Here is a 25,310-nt window from a genome sequence, read left to right as displayed (position 1 = left end):
AATCTATCAAAAATCAAGGAGCTCATCATTTCTTTTAGCACAGTAGTATTCCATCATGATCATATACTACTTGTTCAGCCATTCCCCAATTGATAGTCACCCCCACAATTTCTATTTTTCTGCCACTACAAAGAGAGCTGTTATAAAGAGACCTCTAGTTAGAGCCCAGGAGGGGATTAAAGCTAAACCTATAATTTCTTGAGAATTAAAGCCAGGGTTGAGAAGAAGATAGCCTTTTGACTGTTTATTTTGGGTACTTTGAGTGCTTTATCAAGCCCCTTGAATTAGCATCTATATATAGCTTTTTCTCATGTTTTAAAAGAAAGGTCTCTTGGTAGCCATATCTAGGGTGGGAGGGAAGAAAAAAAAGGAAAAAAGTTTTCATGATAATTTTGTTGCATATTTGAAAGGTATAGTGAGCTGTCCATAGTAGATTTGCAGTTTCATGTGCAATCATCTTCTTTGTTATACTATGTTATGGAAATGCTTGTTTTATTCCATAAATTAAAAAAATAAAAGACAGTTTGGTAGATCTGTTTGACCAAGATAATGTGGCTCATCTGTACAACATACCACTCCTTTCCTGGAGTGAGTGAGAATACCTTGATCAAGTTCATTTGCTCTGGTATAGCTAGTAGTGTTGGTCCCAACTAAGTGAGGTAATCTTGTGGGCTTTGTGTTGGGACCAGAAAGGATATGAAAGGACCGAACATATGTATAAGTAAATGAATCAGGGCAGCTAGGTGGCACAATGAATAGAGCACTGGCCCTGGAATCAGGAGGACCTGAGTTCAAATACAGTCTCAGACACTTAACATAAAACTAGCCATGTGACCTTGGGCAAGTCACTTAACCCTGATTGCCTTACTTTCCCCCTCCAAAAAGCAAAAAAGAAGTAAATGAATCTGGGTTACATCAATAGCAGTATTGGTCTTATAATATTTTTAAGTATAGTAGGTATTTATCAAGTTTTCTCCAGTATATTTCCATTTTTCATATATTTATTGGAAAAGCAGGTATAACATGAGTGACTGATGTTAGTAATTGTAAGATCAGCTTCTGTGGGTAGTTAGATTATCAACTGATTAAAATGAGAGTCAAAATCAACACAAAATTAGAAGGAAGTAGGAAGATAAGAACAACAGCTATAAAATAACCAAAATAAAAAAAAATCTGTTGACATATGCCCACACAAAATGAAAAACGAATAAATGTAAGAACGTTGTATCTGATTATAACCACTTCTTAAAGAAGCTTCCCTAATATAAAGTAGTCATGGCCATGAAGACTACAAGACTCCAGAAATCATCTCAGACAGCAAACATTTTCTTCCTTCACAATAGCAAAAACATAGCAGCTAAGGGCAGCACTAATTTAGAATACAAGCTCATTTGTGCAACTTTACAAAGAAAGACTGAGAGATAATGTGAAGCATTCCTTTGCTAAACAGCAACATGTAGCATAAGGGGAAAAGAGAGTATAGAAAACTTGGCGTGAGATCCAGATAAGCAAAATAATTCAAAGAGCATTTATAGATGAAATTAAGAGAAAAACAAATAGATGCAAAATGGAACAAATATTTCCACTTTTCTAAAACAAATATATTCATTATTGGTGATGGCAAAAGTTTCACATTTGGTCTTTACCACCTTTATCCATGATGTGGCATGTGGGAAAGTGGAAACAACATTTTAAGAAAAAGAAACCACAATTAAGGTAGGGATCTGACCAAGTACATAATGAAGAAATCTATGCTAGGGAAAATAGAATTTTAAAGGCAATGAGGAATCAATTTTCAAGCTATGTGAAATATGGGAAATTTCCAAAGAAGGAAAAAAATAAAAAATGGTATTATTACAAAAATTTATAAGAAGCAACAACTGACCCACATACTTAAGAATAATCCATGAAATGTTAGTCTTGGGGGGGGTATGTCATATCATAAGATCATAGATTTTGTAGTCTTGGAGGCAGGGAATGTTGTATCATCAGATCATAGATTTTGAATTGTGAGGGACCTTAGAGCCCCTCCAATCCAGTTTCTTCATTTGTAAGTAACAAAACTGAGGCTCAGAGAGGCCAGAGTCCCATCTCTCATAAGAGGGATCTGAACCCAGTTTACCTTGGCTCCAACTCCAGTATTCCATTATGCATAATACATTATAATCAAATATTCTTAGACAATTATTTTTAGAAATAGGATACATACCATCATAAGGTTTTGTTTTTTTTGGCAAAGCAATTGGGGTTAAGTGAGTTGCTCAGGGTTACACAGGTAATAAGTGTAAAGTGTCTGAGGCCAGATTTGAACTCAGGTCCTCCTGACTCCAGGGCCAGTGGAGAATACAAGATTTTAATATTTATTTTCAAATGATAAAAATGCACTTGGGTTTGTATCAGCAAAATATAGTCACCTTAAAGACTTTCCACTAACAAGATATTTGCCATGCATTTATAAAGATTATCAAGATTCAGTGACAGATGCAATGATGTGTATTATTTCCTCTGTGATTTTATGATCATTTTTGTCACCTGAATCATCAAACATAGTGATATAAATTTACAGAAGAAGTTTACCAATGTCACAAAGGATGTCCTGAACAAAGTCCAAATACAAGAGAGATCCTTACTAGGTGTTAAAAGTCAATTCAACAAGCATTTATTTTTATTAAGAGAATACTATAGACAAGAATTTTACTAAGTATTGTGAGTACAAAGGAAGGGTTTTTTTTAATGCTTCTGTTTATGGATGATATTGTGCCTATCGCATTAAGCCCAGAACACAAAGTCTCTTTAATAGTCATGAAAAAGCAGTCTATCTGGAAATTAAGGCAGGAAAAAACATGGGGGCAGAGGATGCTTATTGTCTGGATAAAGGCATGCATTTTGATGGGTGGTCCACCTAATTTGTCCATTTGTGTGTGAATCTTGGACAGGCGTTCCAGATAAACAATGAACTGGGCTCAGAATGAAGATCAGGACAAGATGTGGTGAGGGCAGCTAAGTGGCACAGTGGATAAAGCACCTCAGGCACTTTCTGGCTATGTGACCCTGAGCAAGTCATTGAACCTTGTTTGCCTTGGTTCCTCATCTATAAAATGAGCTGGAGAAGGTAATAAATAGCAAAACACCATAGTATCTTTGCCGATAAAACCCCAATGAGATAATGAAGAGTTGGATATGACTTAAATGACTCAATAACAACAACAACAACACAAATGTGTCTGGATGTTTGTGAAATTACACAGCAAACCCATTGATCCCATGTTGGTTGCTGCTATAAAAGACCATATTTTTAAAATGGAACCTTTTTCCTGGTGTTGCTATGGGAATGTTATTCATGGAAACAACACCAAATCAAAAATATAAATTGAAGGAAAAATGCATAGTCAGTACAAGTAGGACACAGTGTTACCAATAACAACTTAGACATGGTAAGTCAAATTTATTACAGATAATGCTTGCTGATGGTTTTAGACAGATATTGCTTTTTATTTTAAGGGACATTCCCTTTATTCCTATGCTCCCTAGTGTTTTTAATAGGAACGAGTGCTATATATTGTCAAAAACTTTTCCAACATTTTTTGAAATAATCATATGGTTTTTGTTGGTTTTGCTATTGATATGGTCAGTTATGTTGGTAGTTTTCATATGTAATATTGAATCAACCCTGCATTCCTGGTATAAATCCCTCCTGGCTATAGTATATAATCCTCGTGATATATTGCTGTAATTGCCTTACTGGTATTTTGTTCAGAATCTTTGCATTGATATTCATCAGGGAATTTGGTCTACAATTTTCTTTCTTTGTTTTGGCTCTTCTTGGTTTAGATATCAGTACCATATTTGTGTCAGAAAAAAACATTTCACAGGACTCCACCTATTTTTCTAAATAGTTTATATAATATTAGAATTAATTGTTCTTCAAATGTTTGGTAGAATTCACTTGTGAATTCATCAGACCCTGAGGATTTTTGCTTAGGGAGTTCATTAATGGCTTGTTGTTTTTTTTTATGGGGTTAATTAAGCATTCTGTTTCCTGATCTGTTAATCTAGGCCAAAAATTCTTAAATTTTTTCCACTCAGGATCCCTTTTTGTCTGAAAAATTTTTACATGACCCTGGGTATCAACATACCATAAGATACCCAATGTGTCAAGTTATACAAACAAACAAAAAAAGTGAGCAAAACAATTTCTTTCTTTGCAAAACAGTTGATTGTGTTTCCTTTTTCACCTTGAAAGATAAGAAGGCACCAAAAATTTTTTAGATTATTTCCTTTCCTAATGTACTTGGATAGTTCAGTCCATTTATGTATTAACTCTTTGAAGGACATCATAAGCCTTAATTTATAAATTAGGTATATAAAATAGGTATACAAATCAAACATTTAGTGGTGATAAATAATAAATAAATTTATTTTAAAACAACTGGTATAAATATAATTTTACCATTTATTAAAGATGAAAGAAAATTTGCATACTAATGAGATGGAGGTACTTGTTTATTTTTACATAAATCATTAAATCTTGGTGGAATATTTGATACTGCAAGATATAAAGCATCTTCAACATTTTTTAGTGTCATTATCAATATTTTGATTTCATAATTGTCAATGTTGTGTTCAGAACCAAGGATGCAGGGAAGTCACACAATGCAACACAGGCAAGTGCTGCCAGAAATACCTCATATTTATTACGTTTGATTTTGAATTAATTTTTGTTTGTATGTTCAGAAACCTTTAATTGTTGTCAATTTTTTTTGCAACCCCCACATTCAGTTACACGACCCCATGTGGGATTGCAACACACAGTTTAAGAAACACTGATCCAAGTAATTTATATTTTCATAAATATTCATCTATTTCATTCAGATTATCTAATTTATTGGCATATGATTGGGCAAAATATTGCTTTGACTATATAAAAATATATGGACTTAAAATTTCAGTTCAGTTCCAATAGGATTCCAGCTATGCAGTTCTATTCACTTTTTAATAATAAATAAAAAGCTTCCAGAGGTCCAATTAGAAAAATTGTACCAGAGGCACAAAGAATAGAAAACCACTATTATAATTTTAAAAATCCCTTTCTATGCAGAAGAGTTGGTTGTGTTTCCTTTTTCACCTTGAAAGATTAGAAGGTGCCAAGAGTTTTGAGATTGTCTCCTTTCCTAATGTTTCTGGATAGTTCAATCCACCTATATACCAACTCTTTGGAAGACATCATAAACCTTAATTCACAAATTAGCAACTGGTGAATGATAACCACCAACACAGCCTGATTATATCTTCCCTGAATTCTGAACAATTAGGAGAGGAACTACGGAAAAGAAAGCATTCCCTTAAACCATGATGCAAGCTAGCAGTCAAAGGGCATCAAAATCCAGTCTTGTATCATTTTAGCCCTGGTAGCATAATGAGATTCAGTTTGGAACTATAATCCCTAATGATAATTTTTTTCTGTCAAATTTCAGATTTCTTACTTCCAAAATTAAAATGATAAGAATATCAATAAATCTTGTCAAATTTCCTTTTCATTTGGAAATTGCTCAAATGTTTCATTACAATTGAAGACAACATTTCCTAGTACTCTCCACATTTTAATGAATGATGTTTAATGCACTTGTACCAGTGGTCTATGTGCCTGAAGGTATCAGATACAGCTCCTCTGATTGTCTCCTAAAGGTTGCTGAAAAGAATATCAGTTATTATCCTTCTTTCATGTCAAAGATATAAAATTGGGCCTAGAGGCATGGGATACCATGCTTTCTTCTTCATTATGGGGCCCTTCTGCCCTGGGCTCAGGCATTCAGTCTGTTTGGGTTCCATCATGATAGGTCTAACCTCTAATAAGAAAGATGGCTAGAATCCTTTTTTTTCCTCTCATATTAATCAGTTCATTAGCCCCATATCTCCCACCCTTTTGTCTTAAGGACAAATTTCTCAAAGTTTTGACTTTTGGCTCATACCTTCCCAAAAGCAGAATGTTAAAAGACAGTTAATGTGAATATGTTTCATATGGGAAAAGTAGTTCATTCTTACATAAAAAAGAAATGCTAAACATAATAGACTCATCACATTCATTGCAAGATCAACTTAAAATAGGAGTCAGTAACAACTTATTACTACTGTAACAATCTACTCAGAGGCTAATACTTTAACCTTATAAAAAAACATCGAGCAGTTTTCAGGACTGCTGATTAGATATTTTACCTTTCACTTTGGCTTTGCACTGTTTCCCTGAAATCCTTGCCCTTTGGCAAACCAGCCCAGGAACTTGATCTCTTCCTCTTGCCAGGGGTCATCTCTTCTGAAGAGACGTTCTTTGCTTCCAGTCAGTCTCACTTAATAGACCTAGTACCTCTAGTCTTTGAGAACTCACCAGATCAGTCTTTATACCTAGATACATACACCATAAGGTTAAAAACCAGTCACCTAGGAAAGAAAGGAAGTACAAAGCAGAAGAGGGAGCAAGGGTCCCAGGTGCAAACTCACCTAGAGTTTCCCTACTCTCACCATCACATGAAACATGTCACCCTAACACTGGAATAAGTGAAAGCCAGCCCATCTCCCACTCTTCCCTGGATGTCTGAGTGTTGCATGATGCCACCGAGATAGTTTAAGGAAGAGAGCCTGCTGGAAACTGTCTCTCTTTAAAACTGATGCAATCTCTACCATTTTCCATAGACCACAGAGAATTATAAACATTATACTATACTCACAAGTGCTGTCAGGACTGGGCCACATATATGAAAGTATCCAATAAGTCTGTCATTCTTCAGAGATCCATGCACTGAGACACTATAACCCTGGAAGTTTCCAGGAGAACTCTAGATACATGGTCCCTGGGATGACCCCTTTAGATTAATTCATCCTTCACATACATATCAAATGCCTTTAGATACGTACTATGTCAAGTTATGGGCAAAACACTAGGGGGACTACAAGGTGAATAATATTCAATATCTATATCTTGGAGCTTAAAAGCTAGTGAGGGAGTCAAGATAAACACAGTTAAGATAAAAATTAGAACATGGTAAATGTAAAGGGTGTTTCAAGTGAAAGAATATGTAAGTTTTTTTGTGTGACGTGGTGTTAAGAGCACTAGAATTGGGGGAAGAGCATTGTAGATTTAAGTCTCAGCTTCTAAAAGAGGCTTTTCCTGGCCTCTCTCAATCAGGGGGGGAAAACAAGGAAAAGAATATGTAATTGTTAAGTGCCTACTATGTATTAGGCACTGTGCTAAGCATTTTGCAAATATTATCTCAGTTGATCATCAAAACAATCCTGTCAAGGGGCAGCTAGGTGGCACAGTAGATAGAGCACTGACTCTGAAGTCAGGAGGACCTGAATTCAAATGTGAACTCAGACACTTACTATTTGTGAGACCCTGGGCAAGTCACTTAACTCTGATTGCTTTCAAACAAAACAATCTTGTGAGGTAATGCTATTATATTATCCTCAAACTAACATTTCAGAATCATAGATTTAGAGCTGAGGTCATAGTCTAATTTCCTCTTTGTGTAAATGAGGAAACTAAGAAGTATTAAGATGACTCACCCAAGGCCATAAAGGTAATAGCAAGTATCAGATATAGTATTTTATTTATTTTCTATTATTTTTATTAAAATAGTATTTTATTTTTTCCCCAATTACATATGAAGAAAATTTTTAGCATTCATTTTTATAATATTTTGAGTTCCAAATTTTTCTCCCGCTCCCCCACCTCTTTTCTCTTTTGATAATGGTAGGCAGTTTGATATTGTTTTATATGTGCTATCATGTAAACCATATTTCCATATTTGTCATAGTGATAAAGGAAGAAACAGATCAAAAGGAAATAAAACCATGAGAAAGAATAAAGTGAGTGAAAAAAATATGCTTCAATTTGCATTCTGATTCCATCAGCTCTTTATCTGGATACAGATAGCATTTTCCTTCATGAGTCTTTTGTACATGTCTTGGATCATTGCGTTGCTGAGAAGAGCTGATTGATTCATAGTTGATCATTATACAGTGTTGCTGATACTGTGTACAATATTTTCTTGGTTCTGCTCATTTCTCTTTACATAAATTTGCTCAAATCTTTCCAGGTTTTTTCTGAAATCTGTCTGTTCATCATTTCTTATTGCACTGTAGTTATTGCATCATTTCTTATTGCACCAATATTGCATTTATTGCACTATTGCATTCATATAGCACAGTTTGAACAGCCATTTCCCACTTAATGGTCGTCACCTCAAGTTTCCAATATTTTGCCATAACAGATAGGTCTACTATAAATATTTTTCCATGTGTAGGCCCTTTTCCCTTTCTTCTGATCTCTTTGGGATACAAACCAAGTATTGATATTGCTGGATCTAAGTGTATGCACAGTTTGGTTGCCCTTTGGGCATAGCTCCCAATTGCTCTCCAGAATGATTGGATCAGTTCACAACTCCATCACAACAATGCATCAGTGTCCCAATTTTCCCATATTATCTTTAACCTTTATTTTCATTTTTTGTCATGTTAGCAAATCTGACAGGTGTGAGGTGGTCTCTGAGTTGCTTTAATTTGCATTTCTCTAATCAAAAGTCATTTAGATCACTTCTTCATATGCCTATAGATATCTTTGATTTCTTCATCTAAAAACTGCCTATTCATATCCTTTGACTTATGGAGAATGGCTTATTTTCTTATGAATTTGGTTCAGCTTTCTATTTATTTGATAAATGAGGGCTTTATCAGAGACACTTACTGTAAATATTTTTTTCCCAGCTTTCTGCTTTCCTTCTAGTCTTGGTTGCATTGGTTTTGTTTGTACAAAAGCTTTTCAATTTAATACAATAAAATTATGTATTCTACATTTTGTAATGCTCCCTATCTCTTTTTTGGTCATGAATTCTTCCCCTCCCCATAGATCTGATAGTTAGGCTATTCCTTACCCTTCTAATTTGATTACTTCATTGTCTATGGTGTCTTTTAACACAATGTATTTTCCTTCCTTTTCTCTTTTAATTAAGTCTAATTTTACTTTTACTTTGTCTAAGATTAGGATTTATGTCCCTGTTTTTTTTTTTTACTTCAACTGAAGTATAATAAATTCTGCTCCAGCCCCTCACCTTTATTCTGTGTGTGTCTTTATGCTTCAAGTGTGTTTCTTGTAAGAAACATATTGTAGGATTATGATTTTTTATCTACTCTGGTACTTGCTTCTTTTTTATGGGAGAGTTCACCCCATTCACATTCACAGTTATGATTATTACCTGTGTATTTCCCTCCATCCTATTTTTCCTTCTGTTTGTCCTCTATTCTTTCACCCTTTCCCATGTCACCAGTGTTTTGCTTTTGTCTACCACTTCTGTTGATCTACCCACTGCACTGTCAGCATCCCCCCCAACACACCTTTCTTTAATCTGCTCCCACCACCACCTTCCTCCCATAAGGTAAGAAAGATTTCTTTATTCAACTGATTATGTATGATTCCCTCTGCGTCAATACTGATGAAAGTAAGGTTCAAGCAATGTCCATTGCTCACCCACACATCTTTCCCTCCACTGTAATACGTCTTTCTTGCTTCTTCATGTGGGATAATTTACCCCCCACTCTACCTTTCCTTTCTTTCTGCACCCTTTGTACTCCTCTTTCTCATCCTTTAATTTTTTTGTGTCATTTCCTCAAATTCGACTTATGTCCATATCATCTGTCTATATATATTCCTTCTATCTGTACTGTTAATGACACAATTTTTAAAAGTAACAAGTATCATCTTCCTGTGTAGGGATATAAATAGCTTAACTCTGTTTAATCCCTTATGTTTTCTTTTATTTTTTACCTTTTTATGCTTCCCTTGGGTCTTGATGTTAGAAGTCAAATTTTTGGTTTAGTTCTGGTCTTCTTATGAAGGCTTGAGATCCTTCTATTTCATTGAATAGCCATTTTCTCCCCTTGATGTATTATACTTAACTTTGCTGGGTAAGTGATTCTTGGTTGTAGTCCTAGCTCTTGTGCCCTCTGGAATATCATGTTCCATCGCCTCTGATCATTTAATGTTGTAGTTACAAGGTGCTGTGTGATCCTGATCGTGACTAAAATGTTTGGCTATAATGTTCCTTGGGGTTTTTATTTTAGGATCTCTCTCCTGAGGTATATGGCGGATTCTTTCAATACCTATTTTTCCCTCTGGTTCCAGGACATTAGGGTAGTTTCCCTTGATAACTTCTTGAAAGATATTGTCTAGGTCCTCTCTTTGATTTTAGGTAGTCTAATGATTCAGACATTGTCTCTCCTGCATGTATTTTCCAGGTCAGCTTTTTTTCCCTGAGGAATTTTACATTTTCTTCCATTTTTTTCCTTTCTTTTGATTCTGCTTGATTGATTCATGATGTCTCATAGAGTCGTTAGCTTCCTCTTGCCCAATTCTAACTTTTAAGGTATTGTTTTCCTCAATTAGCTTTTGTATTTTCTTTTCCCTTTAGCCAATTGAATTCTTTAAGGAGTTATTTTCTTTGGTGGATTTTTGTATGTCTTTTTTCCATTTGGCCAATTGTTCTTTTTAAGCAATTTTCCAGGCTGTTAACTTTTTTCATAATTCTCTTGCATCACTCTCATTTCTTTTTCCAATTTTTCTTCTATCTCTCTTATATGATTATTAAGTTCCCTTTTGAGCCCTTCCATGAGGTCTTTCTGGGCTTCAGACCACTACCCATTTTTCTTTTGGGTTTTGCCCATAAGTGCTTTAACACTATTGTCCTCCTCTGAGTTTGTGTCTTTATCTTCCCTGCCACCATAACTTTCTATGGTCAGGGTTTTTTTTTTTCTTGTTTTCTGCTTGTATTTTTTCCTTCCTTTTAAATTTGATCTCTGCTCCCAGGGTGGAGGTTACACTGTCGATGGCTTTTTTGTGCTAGTGGCTGCAGGATCTGGCTGTTTTACTAGTGCTGCACTGATTTGGGGGACCCTCATTTCTGGTTCTGTGCTGAGGGCATGGGGGTAGTGCTGCTGGAGTCTGTGGGGGTCTGGCAGCTTACCAGGTGAGGAATTGGGGTCCTAGTTGTGGTGTCTAGTGTTTACTGGACCCAGGTGGGCTGTTTCTGTGTTTTCCCATGGCAGCATGTGTCCGTCTGACCTCTGAGGCTGCCTGTTTGCCCAGGAATATGAATGGAGAGGGCAGTGCTAGCTGTTGCCTGCTTGTTTGCTTAGACACCCAGAGGATATGCTGAAGCACATGGTGATTGTCAGAGCCAGAGTCTGTAAGTGATTCTGCCTATGCTAAGGCATGTAGTGGGTCTTGGTATTGGTGTTTGTCTGCTCTACCATACTGGATGTGGTGGTTTGCTGAGGTGGGACTTTCTGCTGGCTTGCTGAGATACTTCCCATCCTGGGCTGAGCTCCCCTTTCACCTGAGAAAGATGGATCTTTCTTGCTGATCCTTCAAGTTTCTTGAGCTAAAAGATTGTTTCACTCCATCTTCTTGTTGGTTCTGCTGTCCCAAGACTTGTTTGGGGCTCTATTTTTATGGTTGTTTGGAGGTGAATATGGGAGAGTTGCAGTAATTTACTCCTTACACCACCTTCTTGGCTTCTGGAAGTCTTTTATTAATTTTAAAAAAATTAACAGGAATTTATTTTCTCTTTCTTCCACTCTTTGTCCCATTGGGGGAAATAAGAAAAACAAAATTTTTATTAACAAATATGCAGAAACAACCCCCCCCCCCGCACACACACACACATTGACTGTGTTTAAAAACAAAAATGTCACATCATGCACACTAAATCCATTTTCTCCCTGTAAAAAAGGTAGGTAGCATGTTTCACCTTGGATCTTCTGGAATCATGGATGGTCATTGTGTTGATCAGATATTTGTCTTTTCATAATCGTACAGAGCCAGCTATTTTTCCCATTCAACTCCCCTTATGTTTTGTTGCTGTTCTTGTTCAGTCCTATCTCACTCTTCATGACTCATTTAGGGTGTTCTTGGCAAAGATCTTGGAAAGGTTTGCCATTTCCTTCTCCAGCGTATTTTACAGATGAGGAAAAAAAGGCAAACAGGGTGAATTGGCTTCCCCAGGGTTACACAGCTAGTAAGTGTCTGAGGCCAGATTTAAATTCAGGTCTTCCTGATTCCAGGCCTGGTGTTAAATCTATTGCACTACCCAGCTGCCCCTTCATATTATTCTGGTTATCTACTAAGTGCAATGTTTCAGAGACACATGTTATTTGTGATTGTCTCTTTACATTAGGCTCAATCTAATGCCTAAATTCAAAAGGAGCTTTACCATCCCTGAATATCACATATGCCAAGTCAGTACCATATTACAGATCAGTTGAGGACCTGACATAGCAGAAGATTAATTATAAACTCTTCAGTGAAGGACATTGAGTCCTTCACAGTCAAGCTCCTGTCCATATTTCCAGGAATATTACATATAACTTCCTGTCTTATACTCTACATATTAATCAATTAAAGCTAGTGGTTCATTCTCATTTATCACATCCCATCTCCTGTGTCACTGCCTTGGTATAGCCTGGACTCTATACTTGGAATCCAATTGTTTCTCATCTCTGGCTCTTAGATTTCCCACCTCCCTTCCTGGCTCAGATCAATTAATGCCTCCCATATGAAATTTTTCCTCATCTCCCTGGCTACATCACTCCTTCAAAATTATATTGTACTGGGGCAGCTAGGTGGCACAGTGAATAGAGCACCTCCTGGAGTCAGGAGGAGCTGAGTTCAAATACATTCTCAGATACTTAGCACTTACTAGCCTTGTGACTTTGGTCAAGTCACTTAAACCCTATTGCCCTTCCTTCCCCCCTCCAAAAAGCAAAAAAAAAATTTTTGTGTATACTTTATATGTAGTTCACATTTACTTATATGTGTATGTGTTTTCCCCTTAATAGAGTATAAGCTCCTTGAGGTCAGGGACTATGTAAGGGGGGGCCATGAAAAAAAATTACTTTTGTCTTTGCCTCCTAATCCCTGCAATATAGTAGATGCTTAATATTCTTTTTGAATAATTGATAGATTTAAGCCAAGCATGAGCATACATGCTTAATATGGTATTTAAAATTGATGCATATGATGCATATGCATATGATCATCCTTCCATGATGACTGAAGAAAAACCCTTCACAAAAGCTTTGGTTGACCTCTCCACTAACTTTGACATACACACAAGTGGCTCGAGTAACCTTGAAGATACTTCCCTGTTAACTTCCAGGTCAGGAAGCACCATGTGGGCAGGTCTCAAATATGGCACATGGATAAGACCTGCTTGCCCCATTTTTCTTCAAATTTCTTGTGCACAATATTTAAGAGGAATGGATGACAAGCCTGAAGAACTTGGTTTTATCCTGTCATTCCAGCCTTCTTGGTCCTAGCTTTCTCTCCTACACTCTGAGATCCACCCAAACTGACCTTCTCTTGGTTCCTCACACACAACACTGTATCTTCTCATTTGCTATGATCTCCTCCCCTCACTCCATCATGCCTGGAACCATTACCTCCTTGCTGCCCCCCTCAGAGATTCTTATTTCTCTTAAGATAAGGTTTAAGTGTCATCATTTGGGGGGAACCTTTCTAGATCCCTCCAACTATTAGTGTTTTCCCTCCCAACCAACTTTGTATATATTTGTTAACTTAATATTTGTGTAGTGTAGATATACTTATAGATTATATATTTGTTGTCCCTTCCATTAGAATGTAAACACATTGTGAGTAAGGATTATTTTAATCATATATCTCACACCTATTTGTATAAGGCATTGTGCTAGGTGCTTTGAGGATAAAAAGAAAAAAAGCAGTTAATTTAAAGGGAAAAAAAGACATGCACTCTGTTTTCAAAAAGTTTCTAGTATAGTAGGGGAGATTTGATTTTTGTCATTGTTTAGTTGTGTGTTTGTGACCCCATTTGGGGTTTGCTAAGTAAAGATATTGGAGTGGCTTGCCATTTCCTTCTCCAGCTTGTTTCATAGATGAGGAAACTGAGGCAAACAGGGTGAAATGACTGGCCCAGGGAGACACAGCTAGTTAGTGCCTGAGGTCACATTTGAACTCAGGTCTTCCTGACCTGCGCTCTATCAACTATGACACCTAGCTGCCCCATGGGAGATTTGATATGGACACAAGTACAAGTCAAAGAAGACCTTGAAGTTTCTCTCACCTTATTGGGATGAGAGAGTTCCTGTGTTTTCCTAAGAAGGAAGGAAGAATCTGACTCATCAAATAAAGATTGATCATCAAATATCAGGTGACTCGAATAGGAACAGAATCCTTAAGTTCTGATTCTCATTTCAAGCACTCCCTAAAGTTAACTTAGTTAAAACTCTCTTAAAGAGATCCAAGTTCTAGGATGGACAGGGTCATAAACCTTTCCTCAATTTACATTTAACATGGGGAGAAGACCTGGACCTGTGATTTCACTGGTAGTGCAGATTGGTGCCATCTCTGCAACCTAGCAAAGTGACTTGCTCAAGGTCCCACAGACAGCAGATTCAGAGTAGGAGCTTAGACACAGGTCTTCCTGATTCTGAGGTCACCTCTCTTTCCACTCCATGAAGCTACCTCTTGACATTGCATATAATCTAGCTGCTCTGCCCCAAAGACTGCTCAAGGCCTAGCTTAAAGTCCAACAACATTTCGATGAATTTTAGTGACCCTACTAGGCAGAATCACCAGAATGCTTTCTTTAGTGATGAAAAATATTCTTTGAATGCTTTGAAAACAATTATATGTCACTTAGTTAGAGAAGTACTTGATCCAATTAAGCCTCCTCTAAGCAGACTGTGTGAAGCTCTGAGATGTATATCTCTGATGAAGTGTCAAGTCTGCTCCAGTGCTTGGTCTTGGTCTGCCAGAACCCACAGCTCCATTTATCCTTCTTTTCTGGGTGCCATTAAAGTAGGGTTTTAAATTAATGCCATCAATCACTTCTTTACTGAGCTGCAGCGGGGCTTAATCAAGTAACAAAATAGCCTAGTTGAGGCTTCTATACATGCCCCTCTTGCCCTATTTTCAAATTAAAGGAAAGACTGAAAAAGACAGTTGAGCCACTGGAGAATTCTATTTCCCCTGCAGATAGCACCTCTCCCAAAATAAACCACATAGAGGTAGATGTATTTAGAGTTGGGATGCTTTGGAGACAGCAAATGCTTAGTTCTGAAAGTCAGTGCTATTCTTTGTCTGAGGCTCACAAGCTTTAGACAAAAACAGAGGAAAGGAGGATTAGGAAAAGGAGGGGAAGAAAAAGTGAATGGAAACATTGGGGAAAAGTATTAGATGAGTACAGTAAGAGGAGTTATTAGTCAGTCAATAAACACTTATTAAACATACTATGTGTATACAAAAAAAAGGCAAAAACAAACAAAAAAAGTCCAGTACTTGCTCTCATGGAACTCACAATTTTGTAGAGGAGGCAACATGCAAATAACTATGTCCAAACAAGCAATATTGTACAAACAAGCTATAATAAGATAAATTGGAAATAATCAATAGAGAGAGGGACACTAGTATTATGAGGGATCAGGAAAGTCTTCCTGTAGAAGGAAGAATTTTAATTGGGACCTGAAGGAAGCCAAGGAAGACCCAAGGCAGAGATGAGGAAGGAGAGTGTTTCAGGCATAGGGAAAGCCAGTGAAAATGCCCAGCATCTGGAGATAGAATGTCTTGTTCAAGGAATAAAAGGGAGGTCAGTGTCACAGGATCTCAGAAGGTGGGGGTGGATATAAGATGTAAGAAGTCTGGAAAAGTATAGGCTATAAAAAAGGGCAAGTTATGAAATGAAAGATTTTGGATTTGATCTTGGAGGTGATAGGGAGTGACATGGTCTGACTTGTGCTTTGGTTCATTTTGATAGCTGAATAGAGAAAGGACCACAGTGGAGGGAGAGAGGGATTCCTGGGAGATATTCTTTTAAACAACCCCACATCACTCTCATTGTCTAACAACTCTTTGAAACCAGGTGAGTTGCACTTAATGTTCCCAATACCCAATGTACATTAATAAATTCCCTGTTATGTGAGGCCCATTGGCATTGATTCCAAACTGATCTCCTCCTTCATCTCAGGCATTTCTGTTCTTAGTTCTACTAGTCTCCATAATTTAGAATCTGCATAGAACACAAAGTTTATGGGGTTCTCACCTTTATGTTAACATGTAGAATATGTTTGCCTTGCTGTTTTACCACCCCCAAAACATGCCTTGAGTTTTTGTGAGCAATTTTGCCATTTCTTATTGGATTTCCAGGTCATGAGGTTTCCAAAAATTAGAAATGCATTTCTACTGAGTGTCTCCATCAGCCAATCCCTCTTCACTACATTTAAGGCCCTCCAAGGATGCAGTTTCTAACACCCATGTAATAAAAGTTTCCTATGTCTATTCCCCTTGAGTCCTAGGAAATTTCCTGTATTGGGCCAGTGGTAATTCTTTGCCATGATATACCTAATAGGATGCCTATTATAAGTACAGTCTTTCTGACAGATCCAGTCGACTACCCCCCCCCCCCCCCCTTTTTATGTTCGGAAGGGATGTCACTGTATAACACAATGGAATTGGCTCTACTCCTAGAACAACTTCTATGAGGTTCCATCAATCTGTGTTCCACTGACCTAATGGATCTGGCATTAGTTCTGTCTCCTGAGGCCACACCACTATCAGTCTCAAGGGAGACATACTGCCTTGAACATCTTGACAAATAAAGGCAAAATCTTTGCCTGGTGGAATATATACTTGCATCACTTGAACATTTATTGTCTGTTGCATGCTTTTCTTTAACTTCTTGATTAGAACCCAAATAGACTTTGAAGCTTGATCCTTGAACTGCTGTGATTTGTTGCCCCTTTACGCTTTTTCTCAGACAGTTGTAAAGCAGATGCATTCTCTTTGGTGGTAATGAATAACAAGTCTTAAGTCCAGGAAAGATCGGGGAACTAATCAAATCTAAAATCAGCAGAAACAATCTCAACTTAGAAGGAAAAAAGACAGCGTAGTTTTTATGTCATTGAATATATAATAATTCTTCTCATCATTAGCTGCTATTGGACTCCCATTCAAACTGTAAGTAATGTTAATATTATAATCAAAATATTAAAAAAAAGACAAGATTGGGATTAAATTGGTAACATGAACCATTAGATAATATGGGGGTGGGGTGGAAATTGATCCCATGATGAAATATCCACTTGTAACCTTTGGTCGCACCTTGTGTCTAACAGGGAAAATTTTAAAATGACTTGTTTGTAAAAATTATACTCTTAAAAGTATAGCTATGAAACGGCCCCTGAAACTGGCCCCAGGTGGAAAGCAAAAAACTATCTCAACAATGGGTACTAGGAGAGGGTAACCTCCTCTGTGTAGCTCCCAGAGCTATCCCATGTCCTCATTCCACAAAGGAAGGGACACCAGGAAAAGTGAGGACAAGGTCAACCATAGATGTTTCTAAGAAATATTAAATCAATCGAATATATTCTTTAAAGAATGATAATGCACTTCCTTCTCAATCTCTGCATCTTTTAATCTTGTAAATTTTCTTTAAAACTCTGCTCACATGTTACTTCCTACATAAGTGAGACCTTTCCTAATTTCTGCTCCTCCTCACACATACAACGCCCCCCCCACCTTGTTATTTGCTTATACTGTATACTTTGCATTTATTTATGTATATATATTGCATCTTGAGGAGAGCAACTGTTTTATGTCTAGCCTAATTAGCCTCCCAGGAATTAGCCTAGAAATAAAAGAAAGATGGAAGGAAGGAAAGATGGAAGGAAGGAGGAAGGAAGAGAAAAAGGTGGAAGGAAAGGAGGAAGAAAGAGGGAAAGAGTGTTTCCGACACCTATGCAATCTAGGTTTCCTATGTTTGTTCCCTTTAAGTTCTAAGAAATTTCCTGGAAAGAGTGTAGGCAGGAAGACTGTTTGCAAGAAGGTAGGGAGTGATGGATTAGCACTTTGTTTTGGACCTATGTGAGATCTGGTAGGAATCATAAGGGACTTGAGAATACATCTAATTCTTACTCACACCACCAATCTCATTTTATAGATCAGGAAATTGAAACCAAGAGAGGGTAAACATTGCCTGAGGTATCACAGATGACAGAGGAGGCTATTACTAGTTGTGCAAATGATGGAAATCTTCTTGAAGAAGAGCATTGGAGCTGGGTTTTAAAGAAAGGATAAAACTTCAATAGGTGAAGAGTAAAAATTCAACAGGTAAAGGGAAGGGAGGGTCCTCAAGGGACATGTATAAGCAAAAGCATGAAAATAAAAAAAAAACACCCTAGGGCATTAAATTATTTACATGCAGTTGAAATTGCTGGGAACAAACACAGTTCTTAGGGTATCTGTAAAGGCTGGGACAGAAGAGTTTATAGTTTTTTTTCTCTCCAATCTTATAATTTCAACTGCATATAAATAATTTTAATGCCCCAATATGTAATCATTTGCTTAATTTTCACCATGTCAAGATCTGTAACATTTCTTGTACTCTATCCATTCTCTCTACTCATGTAGATAATAGATTAGTTCATACTCTCATCTCTCCTTGCTTAAATCATTGCAATAGCCTCCTGATTTGTTTGTCCTACCTTAAAATTTCTTTCCATTCCAATACTAGCCCAAGCATTCTGGAGAACAATTTGGAACTATCCACAAAGAAGACTATAAAACTGTGTGTACCCTTTGATCCAGCAATATTACTACTATCCCTGTATTCCAAAGAGATTTTTAGAAAGGGGAAAGGACCTATTTGTACAAAAATATTTACAGCAGCTCTGTTTGTGGTAGCAAAGAATTGGAAACTGAGGGGATGCCCATTCATTATGGGATGCCCATTAATTAGGGAATGGTTGAACAAGTTGTGGTATATTATTGTGATGAAACACTATTGTGCTTTATAGCACAATATGAGCTATATGAAATTGAAGCAATATGAGCAGGGTGCTTTCAGAAAAACCTGCAAAGATTTACATGAGTTGATGCAAGAAGTGAGGGAGCAAAACCAGAAGAAAATTTCCATAGGACTTATGATGAAAATGCTATCCACCTCCAGAGAGAGAATGAAGGAATCTAAATGCAGATAGAAACATATATATATATATATATATATATATTTCACAATGTGACTAAGATGTAAATATGTTTTGCATGACTATATATGTATAGACTGTATCACATTGCTTACCTTCTCAATGAAGTGGGAGGGGAAAGAGGGAAGGAGAGAGTTTGGAACTCAAAATGTAAAAAAAAAAGTTAAAAAAATTTATGTGTAATTGGAAAAAAAAAACATTTTTTTTAAATAAGGTGGAAGGATGATAAATGACCAAATACTCATCACCTATGGCCAACTCTGATAAAAAAAAAAATTGTTATCTTATCCAGCACCAAAAAAAAAAGTATTAAAAGAGAGTTAATCAGGGGCAGCCAGGTACCGTGTTTCCCCAATAATAAGACCTATCCCAAAAATAAGCCCTCCCCTTACTGTGTAAGATTCCTCTAAAATAAGCCCTCCCCCGAAAATAAGCCCTATTGAGATTGCTGCTGTAGTGAAGGTGATTCCCTGCACTACACGTTGCGGTACCCTCTGTATGCACTGTCCCCCCTCCCCCCGTGAAACGCACGCCGCTCTCAGAGCTGCATCCAATCAGAGCTGCAGCAGTGAGCGCGTCATCCTGTTCTTCCCCAGTGATTTGCTTATTGAATAAAGGTACATTTTTTGTTCACATTTACCTGTTTATTAAAATTGCTGTCAATGTTCATTAATATAAGCCCTCCCCTGAAAATAAGCCCTCTGGTGTTTTTCTGTCCAAAAAAAATAATAAGACAGTGTCTTATTATCGGGGAAACACAGTAGCACAGTGAGTAAGAGCACCGGCCCCAGTGTCGGGATGACTTGGGGATTGAATCCAGGCTCAGACACTTAGCACCCACCCAGAAACACCTGGTCCTGTAACCTTGAGCAAGTTACTTAACCCCAATTGCTTAGGGGTGGCCAGGTGGCTCAGCAAGTAAGAGTACCAGCCCCAGTGTTGGGATGAACTGGGGATCGAATCCGGGCTCAGGTACTTAGCACCATACCCAGAAATAACTGGCTGTGTAACCTTGAGCAAGTTACTTAACCACAATTGCTTTTAAAAAAAAGAGAGAGAGAGAGTTAGTCATTGTCTATTAGTAAGTTCCAGTGAACTGCAAGAGTAATTGGGACAGCCCTGACACATTGTAAGTAGCATCCTAGTAACATGTTGCAACCTATTAAATAATAAATCAAAGTATAGGGAGAATTTTCTCCCAAGCTCACAAACACCTGGTTTTCTTTGCTTCAGTTCTTATTCTTTGGTTGCTTACCTTCACTATCTCTACTTGTAGACTGCCAAGTACTCCCATGGTCCCAAGGACCATCCCAGTCCCATTGCCCGAATACCATATACCTGAATACCCAGGTATAGGAAAGGTTAAAATAATTGCATCATTCAGGCTTACCATTGAACCTCTGGGATGGATGAAATTGAGTAGATCCAGCTTAGTTCCTGATGTCATTTAAAATCAGTCCATTATGAAGGAAAGCAGCTTAGTTGAGGACTAGGAAGGAAGCATGATATAAAGCCAGGTGTTTCAAGGTATAAGGAGCAGCCTGAAAGTAGATGAGAGTCAGAGCAGGTCAATAAAACCTTCTTAAGAGAAATAAACAGGCAAGTATAAACAAACTTGACCACGGGCAATGTGAAAAACAGAAGCTGGCATTTTAAGGAATGAAATCAAATCATACTACCTATCTCCCCAATACCAATCTCTCAAAATTGAAACAAAAACCTGTCTGTTAATAGTGACATTCTTTCAGTGATGCTGCAAGGTTGTGAATCTTAGAATCCCATGGCCTCTAAAGAGTAAAAGATGTAGGCCACCTAAAAGGCAATGGAGAGTTATATGGTGGAGGTGAATAGACTGCAACCCATTCCGAGTGAATTGTACAACAGAAGCAGCATAAAGGTTATGATGGGAGGGGTGTATGACCAGAAATAATGATGAGCTAGATGAGAGAGTAAAAGGTAACACAGATAGTCTGTGTGCCTCTTTTGTATCTATGCAATATCAAGAGATCCAAAAGAAGGTCCCCAAAACTTGTTGGATTTACTGGAGAAAATAGAAAAAAGTGGTATAGGGTAGATAACTGTAAATGGATTATCACCAATGCCATTGAAGGCACTGCCTGCATAAATGAATTCACAAAATCTACGTTATCAGCAAAGCATAATAGAGAAGTCTCAGAGTGTGGATTTAGGAAGACCTGGGTTCAAATCTAGTCTTAGATATTTAATAGCTGTGTAGTCCTTGTTAAGTCACTTAACCTCTCTGTGCCTCAGTTTCCTCATCTGTAGAGTGAGGAAGTTGGCCTCAACATCCCATAATGTCTCAACTCTAAATCTATGATCCCATGATTCAAATAGAGGCACTGTTAAAACTTATTTTTGTACCTGCCTACTTTTTTACTCTCCATATAAAATGAAGGCCAACTCTCAGAGACAGATACAACCTTCCCCTACTCACCTTCTAAATGTTTTCAAGAATCAGTTGAATGGTGACTTGATAGTTACACAAGTTTTTGTAGAAAAGTGGTTTGTCATAACAGTAAATCATTTTCTTCACAGTGGAGTATAACATTATCTTTCTTTTAGGGAACACATAAGCCACTCTCAACCCTGCCCATGTCTTATCTGCATATGTGAATTAAGAATCCTACAAAACCACAGAAGTGGCATTCCCTATTCCACAGGGACCTGAAGTTTCCTTCCCTCACTCACTCTCAGCTAGGCAGAGTAGCTGTCATTGCTAAGTGACATATGCCCATATAGGCATGATGTTCATATCATCCTAAAAATATTTCTACCCTTTTGCATCAACATAGCATAGAAGACATAGAATTAGATTGGGAGTGAAGAAGACCTGACTGGAAATCATGCCTCTGTCACTTATTGGCAAAGTCTCAGTTTCCTCACCTGTAAAATATATATAATGATTCCATCACCAGGCCTAAGGTATCTAAAATAGTCCTCGATGTAGAATGCCTTGACACTATAAAGCATTACTGTTATTATTATTATTATGCTATTAAGAACAGTTCTCATTACCCTAACATTGTTACCATGGAAGAGTGATTTTCTGGCTCTTACATGGGAGGTTTTAAAAATACATATTTTTTTTCTCTTTGATATAATGAGCCAGCCTTCCAGCTGTTGAAGCTAGTGTCTGATTTTAGGGATAGTTTATTTTGTGTTAGTTTCAATATTGTGTTATAGTTTCAATGTGACTTCCTGTTTCTGCAACAGATGTATCTGTTTCCTAGGAGACTGAAAGGGTTAATCTACAGCCCACACTTTCTCAATCATGCTCACTTAGTTATGATGTAACTGAGAGCCCAAACACTATGCATACCTGCTAGGAGAAATGCTTTTATGATTTAGGGGTAGCATCTGTGCTTTGCATTTCGGAAGATAACAAACTTTAGCCTTGGCTATTAAATTAGCATTGAGGAATCTGTGACCAGGCCTTGACTACATGGAAAATCCCTGCCAAGGTCCCTCACTGAACTCTTTTGATACTATGCTGTTTTTCTAGTGACCTGTGTTGATTCTATTTAAAGTCAGAAGTGCTGTAAAGCCAATACAGATTTCAATTAACCACCAGGCACGTGAGCTCAAAGAGAAATCAAAATTGGTGTGCCCTCTGTGAGCTGGGAGTAGCCCAGTGAACATTTATGGCATGATGGTTTAAGAAGAAATTAACTGTTTAGGAAGCATAACCAGAGGACTACTTAGCCAAGGCTTGCCATTAGGGTTAATAAGATACCCCTATGGTGTAATTCATCCACAAAGGTAGCTAATGCATACCTAGGCCTCTCCTGGTGTTGACTTACTGCTGCTTCTCACATTAATGGATTTTAAAAGGTGTATATTCCCTGGTCAGTTCATTTCAGCTAGACCTCTCTAATGGGAATTCACACAGCTTAATCTTTATCAGCTACATTGAAAGCCCCCAAACCAAGCAGACCTGCAGGGAGGGATCAGCCTTTACCATGCCCACACACTGATTTTGAATGCTGTCATGCATTCAAAATCATGCATCAGTGGTGGTTCAAGTTTTATGCAAAAAAGGTTTTTACAAGATGGCCCAATGAGGAAAAAGGAGAAACTGGTTTCTATATGGTATTCATGCCTAGCTGTTGACTTTTATTTCCTAATAACTCAGGAATTTGTGGTCTTTCTCAAGTCACTGTCTTGATTATCTGGTTCTTAAAAATGCATTAGGGCTGTGAACATCTGAGAAAAAAATGTCGTGATCAAAATTCCTTAAGTGAAAATTAAAAATACAGGATCACAAAGACCATCCTTGAAATATTCACTAGCTTTATAAGAGCAGTCAAATTAAATTGAGGGCTGAGAGCCTTCAGTTCAGAACATGCAGCAATTACATTATATCTACCATGAAAGGTGGATTTTTATATCTTATTATGTAATTTGGGGCTATTACATATGCAGAAGACAGTAGATCCTAAATTCTTGCTAATTTTACTTGGAGAAAAATCACATTCTCGTTGCTAGAGTTTTGCTTTCTTGCTTGACTTTTTGTTTCTCAAGAATGAACTTTGTCTACCTCTTGCTCTCCCCTTCCATTTCAGGAATAAGGCCACTAGATAGCCCTGGTACAAGCCCCTGCCTCCACTCTGGTACTTCACAAGGTAATCTCAGGAGAGAACAATCTCCTACTCAAAATGGAATCCAGTTTATTGGCACCTGTTCTTGGCCAGCTCCTATTTCAAATGATAGTGTGAGGCACAGTGTTACTCTTTGTTAGATAGAGAACAAACCTCGTTAGTTAACAGCAAAATTTGTTGTCAAATATGGCCGTGAGGCTGCTCCCCCCCCCAAAATTGGAGAAGACCCTATCTCTTCCTAGGATTGTTACATGTTTTGACATTGGTCTAATATGGATTTATTACAGATACAATCTGCTTAGGCCAAATTGCTGCATAAAGACTGATTAATAAACACTAAAATAAGTGACCAGGACAAACTGATTCTGCCTTGATAGAATCTTTTTCTTCCAGTGGGGGTAAGGGGAGCAACACTGGGGCAGTATCCTTCAAGCCCCCTGCCCATTTGACATCAATAGAGACTGCTGCACACTGAGAGTACAGGGAATGAATTCTCGAGACAAAGTATATATTGAAAGAGGCTCCCACTCAATAACTAACAAAAGTGGGCCATTGTGCTGCTAACTCTTGCTGAATTCCATGTTATCTTTCAATAATCCTCTGTGGACTTGTAAGTTTCACTTCTCACCTTTCCAGACTCATTAATCCTTTTCAAGCACTACTGGCATCCATCCACACAGTCTTCCTTACCACTCTTCAGAAATGGTTACCCATTTCCCCTCTTCCTGTCTTTGTCCTGTCTTCCTGCTGCCTTGTTTGTCCTCCCTCCTCACCTTCATTCCTAAATTCCCTAGTTTCCTCCAAGGCTCAGCTCAAACATTATACCCTCCATGAAGTCTTTCCTAACCTCTCTAGAAATCACCTTTTCTATAAGTATGTATGTGTGCATTCGTGTGTATGTGTATATACACACATACCTGTATGTATTTATGCATACACATATGCCTATATATGTGTGTACATAAAGAGATGTTATTTATACATTTACATGTATGTGTATGTATATAAATACACATATATTTAGTTACCTATATGATACCTAACTGAACCCTCTTTGAAAACAAGCTTTCTGGTATCATAGAACAGGTACTAACCTGGGTTCCCTTTCTTTCTCTGCTATTTCCTAGTTGTGTGGTATATATATATACACACACACACACACACACACATATACATATACATATATATAACAATGTGCATAGGTATAGATATGTATTTACATATATATGTATTCCAATGTGTACACGTGCATACATGTATGGATACATATTCACTTATATTTCATAGTTGTATTATATATAAAACATTTTATATGTCTATAGATGATTTTTCTATTTACATACATAGGTACATGCTCATAAACACATACATACACACACTTCTCCCCCAAGTGTGTGCTGATCAGATGAGGTCTTTTCCAGCTTCTAGTGATATGAACTCAAGTACTTGTTCCTTAGTCTGTAAGGTTAATAAATCATTAAGAATTTATTAAGCATCTACTATGTGTCAGGTGCTGTAAACAGAAAGACAAAAATAAAATCGTCCCTCTGGGAGCTGTTGAGAGATAATATGCAACTAGGTGGTGCAGTGGATAGAATGCTGGGGCTGCAGTCACAAAGACTCCTC

The 25,310-nt window shown here is 37.4% G+C and overlaps 1 long non-coding RNA gene across 2 annotated transcripts in view; it reads left to right on the top strand.

The window, feature by feature from the left end:
* Positions 1-24,700, top strand: part of LOC138175184 (uncharacterized) — a 35,205-nt gene extending 10,505 nt beyond the window's left edge. For both annotated transcript variants that reach the window (XR_011171916.1, XR_011171917.1), the window contains exons 3-4: positions 15,840-15,944; positions 23,649-24,700. This is a non-coding gene — a long non-coding RNA (uncharacterized lncRNA). The remainder of the gene's footprint in view (positions 1-15,839; positions 15,945-23,648) is intronic.
* Positions 24,701-25,310: the final 610 nt, after the last annotated feature.

The sequence above is a fragment of the Petaurus breviceps genome, unplaced genomic scaffold (assembly GCF_028583685.1).
Source record: "Petaurus breviceps papuanus isolate PSGF00001 unplaced genomic scaffold, PetGlider_PUasm1.0 76, whole genome shotgun sequence".
NCBI classification, from domain to species: domain Eukaryota; kingdom Metazoa; phylum Chordata; class Mammalia; order Diprotodontia; family Petauridae; genus Petaurus; species Petaurus breviceps.
This window is presented reverse-complemented; position numbering and strand designations above follow the sequence as displayed.